The sequence below is a fragment of the Notothenia rossii genome (genome assembly GCF_949606895.1).
Source record: "Notothenia rossii genome assembly, chromosome: 3".
Lineage (NCBI taxonomy): Eukaryota > Metazoa > Chordata > Actinopteri > Perciformes > Nototheniidae > Notothenia > Notothenia rossii.
The window spans coordinates 1,687,790-1,700,289 of NC_136901.1; the positions used below are offsets into that span (position 1 = coordinate 1,687,790).

Sequence of the window (12,500 nt, forward strand, 5' to 3'; positions counted from 1 at the left end):
GGAATCTGCAGAAAGACAGTTTAACTGCAGCTTTAGTGGAAAACTTTCTGTTGTGCGAGCGCTAATACAAACTGGGAGTTCAGATGCATTTTAGATCATAAACGAGGCTTTAAATACTGACATTGTGGATAAAAGCTCCTAATGTGGGTTTTGCCCCCTGTGTACGAATTAGGATCACAAAGTAGTGCAACTTTCCACGGCTGGAAACACTTCAAAAGTTAGTCTAACACTTCGGCTGTAGTGGAAAATGGAACAAGATGATTTTGGATCATAAATGAGGCGTTAAAGGTCCCATGTCATTTCCACTGATCATAGTTCCATTGTTGAGGTCTACTAGAATAGATTTACATTGTTCAATGTTCCAAACTCACATTGGTTTCTCATCCAGCATCTCTGTATAGTCTGTCTCCTGCCCCCCCCCCCCCCTCCCTGTGAGCCCACTGTGCTCTGATTGGTCGGGACGTTGCGAGGCTCGCTGCTCAGTGAGCTGGCTTACTGGTGTGGTTTCCGGGTCGGGGCGATAAAGGAGAACAAGTGAAACTCATCCTGAGCACACACACACTCACAGCCGCAGTAAAGACAATAAGTGTGGCTTGATATTGAGTCAGAGAAAGGTTTCTAACGCTGTGAGAGGAGAGCATTTCCCCGCCATCCCAACTCGTCTATTACCAACCAGGGAGCTCTGTGCAAGTCAATGAGAGGATAGTTGAACATTTACACTAAAGGTCCTGGTGTGTGAGGAGCTCTGCATGACGTCATGCGGTTCCCGGAAGAAACAAATGGAAAAAGAGAAATGTCCAACGAGGCGTTCAGGGGCAGACAGGTCTTCTCTGTGTTAGAGTGTTACTCCTACAGGGTGTACTCTGAGGGTCTGAGACTCTGCAGAGCGTTCACATGCAGAAGCTACAGAACACAAGGGGACGGGTCAGAACCAGAACAGCACGACATGGGCCCTTTAAATGACTGATATTGTGCATAAATAAAAGATACTAATGTAGATGTTGCTCCCCTGCATCAGAATAACACAGACTTAGCATGAAAGTGTAATACTTGAGTAAAAGTACTTTTGATCGTTGGAAATCCTGCAGAAAGTCAGTTGGACGGCGTTTAGATATCTCAGAGAAGAAGAAACTGGTGGTTTAAAGGGAAAACCCTGCAGGCCGATGGTTTCCAGAGAACAAAGCAGCGTGTTTGAGTCTCACTGTTTAACCAAAGACACGCCGTTAAAAAAGAACGCTGCGTACCTGGATCAGAAACACCTGCTGGGCGCTGACGCAACGCTGATCTGACGCTGATAATGTGGGCCTCCTTCATTCAAACTTGCTTTATGTATTTGTAATGCTTTTTCATATCTTGTATTTTCTGTTTTATATTCACAAAGTTAAATAGTGTTGAATAAATGCAGTTAAAGTTCCATAACTGCCTCTAGAAGGAGAATTAAATAACGGAACTTAATTAAGAATATTTCCACTTCTCTCTGAACCTATCAGGATCAGGATAATGTTTGTTTTTTCTGGACGTACTTGAAGGCCTCGTTTCTGCATCCTGACGTAATCCGCCCTGAAACACAGTGTGTGTGTGTGTGTGTGTGTGTGTGTGTGTGTGTGTGTGTGTGTGTGTGTGTGTGTGTGTGTGTGTGTGTGTGTGTGTGTGTGTGTGTGTGTGTGTGCTGTCAGCCTGTAATCATCAGAAGCATGATGGATGGTGTTTATTTCTTGGTGATGGAACGCACCCCCTGCCTGATGATAATTGGAATAAAAAGGACAGATCAGGCCGGCAAACTTATTAAATTATAACGCCATAATTTGCATTAATGCATATGGTGAGGGGGGTGGGGAGGGGTTGGGGTATTGCTTGACGGCTTGTTAGCGATGGCCTCGACCTTGCCGTGCCCTTGGCCCCCCCGCAGATCTGGAGATCACATGACAGCTCTCTGACAGAAAAGCAGTGATGTCTACATCCAGAGGCATCGTGATGCGTTCGAGGACTGTCAGATACACGGGAGCCCTTTAAGTGCCTCCTCTATGGAAGGGTCTTCACTCAGATAATATACAAGTTGTATTTTATGCTGGAAAACTGCATTTTTATGGGGATTAAACTTTAAGGATCAATTCAAATCAGTGTTTTTAGCAACGTGATGCGTTCAGGGACTGTCAGATACACGGTAAATCCTTTTTGGACGACACAAAGGACAAGAAGTCACGTTGAAATAAGATATAAGTAGTATTTTCAAAATGGAAAACTGCATTTTTGGGGGGATTAAGCGTTACGAATAAATCTAGATCAGTGTTCTAAACCATTTCTATCAAGAATCCTCTCATTAACTGATAGCTAAATGATTCACACGTTAATTGACTTTTTGAATATCCTGTTTGGAAATTAATATTTTTAAGGCATGAAATTCATAATCATATTGTTTATTAAAAGTATGTTGTATTTGTTTTATTTAATTATATTTATTTATGTATTTTTCAGGGTTTTTTATAAAATGTAATCGATTTCTTGAGGGTCTATTTCCCTCAAAGCCCCTTTTTTTATTGAAAACCTTTTAAAGTACTACGTATTTAGTAGTGAGTGTGTGTGTGTGTGTGTGTGTGTGTGTGTGTGTGTGTGTGTGTGTGTGTGTGTGTGTGTGTGTGTGTGTGTGTGTGTGTGTGTGTGTGTGTGTGTTAGTTTCAGACCTTTTTTCAAGACAGATTATTTGAGGAATACTCCGTAATGATCCGTATTGTCTGTCGAGCCATTAATTGCTTAACAGAAAAATAAGGAAATTATTTTGCTAATTAAAGTGATTTTATGCAGAAAAGGCACAAAGATGTGGAGATTTGCTGCTTTTCTCTGAGCTCTAGAGAATTTCTGCCTCCGTGTTTTATTATTTATCAAAGTGTTGGAATGCGTTCTGCAGGAAAGCAGCAGCAGAGCTTTAAAGCTAAATCAAGAAATGATGGATCGATCGGTCGATGCTCTGATCAGAGGCACGCTGGAGGAATGTGCACAATGGTCCTAAAAACATGAAGAAATATTAATTTAAAAAGTGCACATTTTCCTCTGAAATACATTTAATGACGTGATGAAACCAGAAGCTGCAGAAAGTATTAAATATATCTTTTAAATAAAGACTTAATTAAACGTGAAAGCAACTTAAAGGGAGAGTTTAGCCTAAAATGTGATATGTATAAGTATTCAGGTTTTATTTAAGGTTATTTTACTGAAATATGGAAGCATGGCTTGTGATTTCTTCGTCTAAGTACTGCATGTTGTTTTCATCATCATCATCCTCCTATTTGCTATGTTTCTTTTCATTTGAATGCAAAATAATATCATAATAAAAGCATTAAAACATTAGGACTTATTTCAAAATGATAAGAGTCATCTTGTGCAGAAAAAACAATAAATAAATTGCATTAAAAGCGTAACTTAATCCAGATTTTAGAGACAGTATTTAATTCTAAATGTTATTGATTTTATCTTAATATTTTTATATTAAAGTTATATTCCTGCGCCATAATGATCTTGCATATTTTATTTCATATATTATTTGATCTCCTTTATTACATTTCTTCTTGCATTATTTGCTTGTTGGAGGATCTGTGTGGAAATGACAGAAAAGCTTTTTTAATTCCAGTTGTCCTCTCTTGGTTTGGAGGATGTGCACCATCAGGTTCTCCTGCAAACTGTAAATAGCTCTGCAGCGCCCTCTGGTGGCCGCGGCAGGAAACAGCAGACATCTGATTTAACACTGATTCTTTTTGATGGTTTTATGGTCACAGTTGATCATTTCTTAGGTTATTTTCTATATAACTGGTTCTGTTTGCATCCCAGTGTCTCAGAGTCCATCTCAGAGTCCAAGCTGATTTGTTTACATGTGCAAAGATATTCACTTTAATGTGATTTAAAACTGCAAATGTACTAAATATTACAGATATTTTCACAAAGATGTTGACTATGTTCGACCTATTTCCACCACAGCTTCTCAAAGTGTCCAATACATGTTCCTTTAAAACGATATTAAACAGATAAAAGCAGCTGATTTATTCAACTAAATATTGAAACTCCTCCCTTTCACATAGGAGTAAATATATATATATATATATATATATATATATGTATAAACGTCCAGTGTGAACAGGTGAGCGCTGCAGTGTTAAATAATGATGATGCATAATGAGGGGGGGGGGGGGGGTTTAGTGTCATCTGACAGGTCTCAGAGTGTGTGTGTGTGTGTGTGTGTGTGTGTGTGTGTGTGTGTGTGTTGTGTAGGTAGGGTCTCATCAGGTGAGAGTAAGGGGGGGGGTAGGAAGTGACCCCTTCCCTTCCCATCATGCACTGGGGCAGCGTCTCCCATGAGCCTCGGCTTCGCTCCCTGCCATCTGCCGTGATTTATAGAAATGGAGGATGATTTATGAGCTAGTCAGAGCTCAATGGAGTCACTCTCCTTCATCTGTGACCCTTTAACCAGGGGGGGGGGGGGCAGAGGGGCTTCATTTAATTAATTTACACAGTGTGCAGAGTACACACATCCTTTACTCAAGTAGAAGTACACACATCCTTTACTCAGGTAGAAGTACAGATACTCGTGTTTAAAAATACTCTGGTAAAAGTAGAATTACTGACTAAACTTCTTAGTACAAGTCAAAGTAAAGAACTTTGAAATGTACTTCAGTAAAAAGTACCCATAACTAGCAGCTGTTTTAAAGAGTACCTGACCTCCCTTTATATTAATAGAACAATAATGTCATTGTTAGCTAATGAATGTTTCCATGGTGACCAACGGCAACATGACAACGTTTCCATTGGTCCCTCTTCTTTAGAGAAGACCAGGAAATGATGGATACACGGATCGTGTTCAAATCAATAGGCACGCAATGACTCTAAATAATAATGATCACGCCACCAAACACACATTCAGACTAAAGGAACCAGCCTGTTTGGAAAATGAGAGAAGTAGAAAGTACAGGTATTTGTGTTCAACATGTAAGAAGTAGAAAGTACAGGTATTTGAGTTCAACATGTGAGAAGTAGAAAGTACAGGTATTTGTGTTCAACATGTAAGAAGTAGAAAGTACAGGTATTTGAGTTCAACATGTAAGAAGTAGAAAGTACAGGTATTTGTGTTCAACATGTAAGAAGTAGAAAGTACAGGTATTTGAGTTCAACATGTAAGAAGTAGAAAGTACAGGTATTTGGGTTCAACATGTAAGAAGTAGAAAGTTCAGGTATTTGTGTTCAACATGTAAGAAGTAGAAAGTACAGGTATTTGAGTTCAACATGTAAGAAGTAGAAAGTACAGGTATTTGTGTTCAACATGTAAGAAGTAGAAAGTACAGGTATTTGGGTTCAACATGTAAGAAGTAGAAAGTACAGGTATTTGGGTTCAACATGTAAGAAGTAGAAAGTTCAGGTATTTGGGTTCAACATGTAAGAAGTAGAAAGTACAGGTATTTGAGTTCAACATGTAAGAAGTAGAAAGTACAGGTATTTGAGTTCAACATGTAAGAAGTAGAAAGTACAGGTATTTGAGTTCAACATGTAAGAAGTAGAAAGTACAGGTATTTGGGTTCAACATGTAAGAAGTAGAAAGTTCAGGTATTTGGGTTCAACATGTAAGAAGTAGAAAGTACAGGTATTTGAGTTCAACATGTAAGAAGTAGAAAGTACAGGTATTTGAGTTCAACATGTAAGAAGTAGAAAGTACAGGTATTTGTGTTCAACATGTAAGAAGTAGAAAGTACAGGTATTTGAGTTCAACATGTAAGAAGTAGAAAGTACAGGTATTTGGGTTCAACATGTAAGAAGTAGAAAGTACAGGTATTTGTGTTCAAAATGTAAGAAGTCAAAGTAAAAAGTTGTCAGAAAAATAAGTAGTGGAATAAAGTACTGATACCAGAAACATGTTTTCGCATGCCGTCTGTCAGAATTGTCAGAATAAGTGAGAAATGAATTTAACTTATGTTAGACAGCTATTCTACTGAATAAATATTTACTGTGAATGTATGCAAAAATGTATGGCCCTTGAGCCATCTAGTGTTTATATATATATATATATATATATATATATATATATATATATATATATATATAATATATATTGCGTGCCTATATATATATATATATCTACAGTGTTGGGCAAGTTACTTCCAAAATGTAATTACATTACAATATTACTGTCTCTGAAATGTAATGAGTTACACTACTTTAGTTACTTTTTAGTTACTTTCACCAAAATAACCGCAAAGAATAGCTATGTATTTTAAATGCTAAAATGTAGTTTAGTGCAGCTCATTATGCATCCAGTGAAGGGTAATGTGGTATAGCATATCAACTGTGTAGCCCTTAAGGCTACTAACAACTTGTATTACAGGGCTTAGTTGAATACTCGATTCTGATTGTAAATACTTAACATGTGACACGTTGTTAATACAGCAGTACAGAACCGCTGTCAAGGACTATAATGAAGGTTAACATATTGTAAATCAAGCAAATATTATTTAAACCATGCTCATGGTTTGAAATGGCAAACATGAAAGGTAAAAGTATTATTAAAACCATTTAGCCTACTACATTCATCACCTTGGTCCATCATATCAGCTGGGAAGAGAATATTTACTGTGCTTGAAAACTGGTATCACATCATCATCGTGAGGTTGACTTTGTGACCTGGAGAACATTTCAGCTGCAACATCAGCTCGTTGATAAGTAAGCTGGATATGATATTTTTGTAGCTATTCGTGGTGAAGGCATCTGTGCTATTGTATGCATTATGTTTGACCCAACATTTCTCCAGGCATGTCAGAATATGGTACTATTTTCACATGAATATTCTAGCCATTGTCTATTTTTATAACACAAGCTGCCAAATGACCACCTTACCCCACTGTACAGGCGGGTAGTTGTTTAGATATACCTGGCACCTGCGGGCCGCAGAGGGGCGGCGTAGTTTCGGGCGACGAAGACTGCTGCTCCGGGGCTGGCGAGTCAGGCGGGAGTAAGCTAGTGTCCACAATCGGAGGGTAACGTGATGACCGCATCTGACCTGTTGCTACTGTCTGCAGTAGATGCAGTGTTGCTGGCGTTTAGTGATGGTTGCTTTAACACCATTTTCGTATAAATGATTATCCACAGATCAGATGTGTGTCACTGCTGTGGAAGCACTTTGGAAATGATGCACGCGCAGCGGAGCAGGTCACGCGCACCTGACACAATTTGTTGTTTGTATTTTTCGCTACGTTCTCTTTTTTGAATGGTTGCATAACGTTCAACTTCCCCGAAGATCTCGACGCGAAGCCTGAAGGGTAAACACCAGGTTTACTGATCTACCCGCACAATTTGTCCGGTGTCGGAATGTCTCGCTATGTTTAGTACATTCTTAAAAAACAAAACAACATTCAATTTCGGGTTAAAATGTGTTGTAACTGCGTTACTGAGCATTGTAACGGGTAATATATTACCCACATTTCATTAGTAATGCGTTACATACTTCGTTACAGCAAAAAGTAATATATTACTGTAACTCCGTTACTTTTGTAACGCGTTACACCCAACACTGTATATCTATGCTGTGAACAAACTAAACATGAGGATGGGACTCCTGACCCATGACCTCTCATGACCCCGCCCCTCTGTGGTCAGACACCCTCCTCTTAGGTCAGTCCGCACTGTCCTTAGTACACACTGCCGCATCAGCTCAGTAACTGCAACGCGCCGACGAGATGTACACAGAAGAGAGACTGGAGGGAATAAACAGCGATAACTGGAGTTTCCTGTAACTTAAAAGGTCAGTCAAAGGCTGAGCTCACTCACAAACAAAGAAGCAAGCCAAACAAAATATGCAAACAAACACAAACATATGATCTGACCGCGTTGTGCTATTAGCTAGCAGCTACGCTAATGGCTAATATAGTTCCTACCGTTGACAGCTCTGATGTACACACTTCAAACATGATTCTCGATTAATTTCTCTTTCTTTAACCTGCTTTTCAGAGGATACATCTACAGCTTAATATATAACACACTTGATTATATTTTAATGTTGTTTAAGTATTAAAATAAATATAAGTGAAGTAAAAGTACAAAGTAGCAAAACATTGAAATACTCAAGTAAAGTAGTGGTAGACATAATCAATAAAGAAGGAACCCATGATGTGCCAGCTGTGCCTAGGCCTGTCATAATTAATTTTGTTGGACGATACATTTTCTTGGAAATTATTGCGATAAACGATTTCATTTAATTTCAAACTTTATTTAGATAGATTGGTCCCTTGAGATCATCGATCTCATTTACAAGGGAGACCTGCATCATTAGTTCCACATGAAACATAAAAACAACATACAAACAAACAACAGAGGATATCATATTTACATTCACATTACAAATACCCAGAGTGTCAGAAAGCATTACATTTAGACTTGCCTTAAATACATTCAGAGAAATAAAAATGCTCAATTTCAATGTTGCCTGTAGACTGTTCCAAGCAAGTGGAGCTGCGCACAAAGCTGTCTTACCTAAGACAGTCCTTACTCTTGGTACATCTAACAAGACTATATCCTGCGATCGCAGACAATAGCTGCTTGCACTTCTGCTTGAACATTACATAATACGGAGTTATCCCAAACAGACTTATAGATAAGAAGTGTACCAGACTGAGCCTCCGTAGAAAAGTGTCAGTGACTGAGCTCCTTACAGGGACCTGCCTTGGTATACAGTGTACAGTGATGAGTAAGTGCTTTACAATTTGTGACAAATCTCAGAGCACTATGATACGCAGCATCTAGTTTGCTCAGGTAGTTGGCAGGTGCATTCATATAGATCAGATCACCATAGTCCAGCACAGGTCAAAAGGTCACAGAGCCTTTTCCTGGCCTCAAGCGAGAAACAGGACTTGTTCCTGTAGAAGAAACCTAGCCTAACCCTCAGCTTTTTAAGCAGGTTATTGACATGAAGTTTAAAAGTAAGACGATCATCAAGCCAGATACCAAGGTATTTGTAACAGGTAACCACTTCAAGTTTTATTCCTTGCGTTGATACAATATCTAAAACAGGCTCTGGTGTTTTTTTAGCTTTTGAAAAGAGCATTACCTTGGTTTGATCAACTTTTAAAAGAAGCTTTAGTTCAGAGAGCTGAGTCTGAATAATGTTAAAATCAGCCTGTAATTTAACACCAGCCTCCTGAATGGAGGGACCTGCACAGTACATCACGGTATCATCCACATAGAGATGTAAAGTAGCTTCATCCACATTTTCACCTAAACTGTTGATATATATGGAGAATAAAAGTGGACCTAAAACATAACCTTGTGGTACACCATTAGAAATGTTTAACCACTCAGAAGACAGCCCATCAAAGTGAACACATTGGGACCTTTCAGAGAGGTAGTTCACAAACCACCCCACTGCTTGGCTGGATATGCCAATACTGAGTAGCCTCTGTTTTAAAACGCGATGATCAACGGTGTCAAACGCCTTGGAAAGGTCAATGAACAGAGCTGCACAACTCTGTTTATTATCTAGCATACTATTCACCACTTTCATTGTGGCAGTGATGGTGCTGTGTTTCTTCCTGAAGCCTGACTGATGTTTAGACAGGATGTCATTTATACATAAAAACTCCTTTACTTGTTCACTCACAAGTCGTTCGAGCACCTTAGCCAGAACTGACAATTTAGGGATTGGCCTATAGTTATTTAAAATAGTTGCCTCCCCTCCTTTCAGTAGAGGCAGGACATAAGCAGACTTCCATACTTTAGGAATTGTATTTGTGCTGAGGGAGAGGTTAAAAAGAGAAGTAAGAGGTGGAGCAATAAAATCTGCAGCTATCTTTAAAAAGAAAAAGGTTCTACGTTGTCCGGGCCAGCCGGTTTCCCAGGATCTAACTTGGATAAAGCTTCATGGACAATACCAACAGTTAAAGGAGTAAAACTGAAAGGGTTTTCCAGACCACATTGTTCAGAGTCAAGGACTGGAGCGTTCACAGAAGCAGAAGCACAGTCAGTGACAGAATCAAACAGAGAGCCATAAGAGACAAAATGCTTATTAAAGCAATTTAGCATGGTGGCCCTGTGCGATATAGAGCCAGATGCTGTGGTGAGGCACGGAGGTAGCTCATTTGGGATATCACCAGTGGAAATCGATTTTATGGCTTTCCAACATTTCCTAGGATTATTTAGGTTTTCTGTGGTAACTGACAAATAGTACTTAGACTTAGCACTTTTGATGTGAAGTGAAGCTATTCCTTAGCTGCCTAAAGCGTAGCCATTCTACCTCTGAGCCTGATTTCCTAGCCTTTGCCCAGGGCTTGTTTCTCTCATGAAGGAGACTGGACAGTTCAGCAGAAAACCAGGGATTGTTTCGTCCCTTCACTCTAAATTTACGCAGAAGTGCATGTTTATCTATCATTTTCATAAAACCAAGATAAAAATAAGACCATGCAGTTTCTACATCAGCACACAGATCCATTTTTCCCCAATCAAAATCAAACAGATCATGTAAAAAACCCTGCTCCACTAAGTGTTTTTTATCTCTCTTTGTGATGATGCGTGGTTTAACTTTTTGGACCTTAGTGTCCCTAATTGTGGCTACAGCACAGTGGTCACTCACATCATTAGCAAATACTCCCACAGATGAGTATTTATATGGAACATTTGTTCAAATGAGATCAATTAGGGAGGATTTATTTGGGGACTTAATATTTGGGCGAGTAGGACTGTCTATAATCTGAGTAATGTTCAAAGAGGTTTTTAAAATCCTCTGACACAGAAGTTAACCAGTCCCAATTAAAATCACCAAGCAGCATTTATGTAAATGTCAGAGGCCAAGATGGATTTGTCTAGCCACGTTTCTGATAAGACAATGACATCAGCATCAGTTGAACTCGCCCAAATATGGACAAAATCTAATTTCGGTAACAGACTGCGCACATTTAAATGAATTCAACCTAACCCCGATCTAGAAATAAAATCAGCAGGAGTAGCTATTTGACTAAAACTACTAGGTGGACCCGGATTTGGCTGTACATTTCCTGATAGTAACAACAATAAAAATACCAAAATAAATGTCGGCACTGTTTTGACCATTTTAGACCACTGTCATAATGATAATATATGATAATAATTCAAGTACATCCTTTCAAAAAGAACTTTGTAATGCACATTCAACATTGAAAATGAAATAATATTAAAAGATATCAATTATATATAATAAATAAAACAAATTAATTAAATTATAAAAAGATTATTAAATCACAGTCAACCAAAACAATACATGAAATAGACTCAGGCTGGAAAACAGAGCTCTCTCTATCTATCTATCTATATAAATAAATATAATGAGCGCACATTGTCTCACAAGCAAAAAAACCCTCCTTAAAACAACAGTCAAATGTACTCTGTCCATACAAAGACCCAGGTGCCTCAACAGGCCATATCCAAATCTGTATTTCAAAGTTTTCGAGCAAGGAATATGGAATGCCGTTTAAGCCAAAATGAAATAAATACATACATAATTAAATCAATACATATATATATATAAATATGCCAATGAAATAAATAAATAAGGCAATAAATATATATAAATGTACATTTAAATACACATTTATTTATTTCATGGGACTTGTATTTCATAATGACACATTTATTTATTTCAGGGGACTTGTATTTCATAATGCCACATTACATTTCCATTTCTAATATTCAAATGAACAGGGCGTGGTTAGCTCACAGATCGAGACCAAAGCAACAGCACCACAACACTGACTCTTGTTTCACACTCCAGTACTCTTTGCCAACCGCCAATAAACTAAACCGGTTCAAGAACCGTTCTTGTGCTTTTCTGGTGCTTAACTGGTTCTTCTCTGGTTCTGCCCCTTTTCCACCAAACTGGCTCCAGAGCCAGTTTCGGGCTTCAATCAATCAATCAACAACTTTATTAATCCCGCAAGGGGCAATTGGTTACAGCTTGATTTAGCTCTGGTTTTTCCTGTTTCAGCCGCAGCGGACCGGTTCTTAGCTGACCCCACTTGGCTGCTCGGCAAGAACCACGCTCACGTCGGAGGGGCCGAGATTAACCTGAGCCATAACAGTTCATGGCGAGTACGGCAAATGAATGTTGTAACAAGCAGTAGTGCTGAACAAAGTGACTAGAACGCAACCACACACTTATTAAAAAAACACACTTTCTAGATCAGGCAACACTAACCAGGCTTCGTGTGGTTCTGTTTATTTGCACCTTACTTTGACCATCCGTTCACTGTTATTGATCATTGTGGAGAGAGGCAGACGTTTTGTTTTGTATTATAACAGCCATCGAATGGAATCAATACATGGGCTGCACAGGTTGTCATGACAATCACAAGTAGAATCATAATGAAAAATATGCTGGTAAAATGTGCCTGTAGAAAACGGCTTATGCCACAATAGGAAAGCAACAAGTAGTCAAGGTAATCAGATTAGCCTTTTAATGGCTTTTTATATAAATCTGAAGACTCTCTTTATTTTGTGTTGCAGTG

General features: G+C 38.7%; 1 protein-coding gene across 5 annotated transcripts in view; it reads left to right on the forward strand.

Moving 5' to 3' along the window:
- The first annotated feature begins 7,675 nt into the window (after nt 1–7,675).
- The window catches only part of LOC307031886 (uncharacterized protein), a 17,279-nt gene continuing 12,454 nt past the window's right edge, over nt 7,676–12,500 (forward strand). For 3 of the 5 annotated variants that reach the window (XR_013806097.1, XM_079669449.1, XM_079669447.1), the window contains exons 1-3: nt 7,681–7,774; nt 11,981–12,080; nt 12,499–12,500. The exon at nt 12,499–12,500 is cut by the window's right edge and continues 57 nt beyond it. The gene's annotated coding sequence lies outside the window, so the exon portion shown is untranslated. Of the gene's footprint in view, nt 7,775–11,980; nt 12,081–12,498 lie in introns of all 5 variants that reach the window. The other 2 variants (XM_079669450.1, XM_079669448.1) reach the window with 1 other exon arrangement.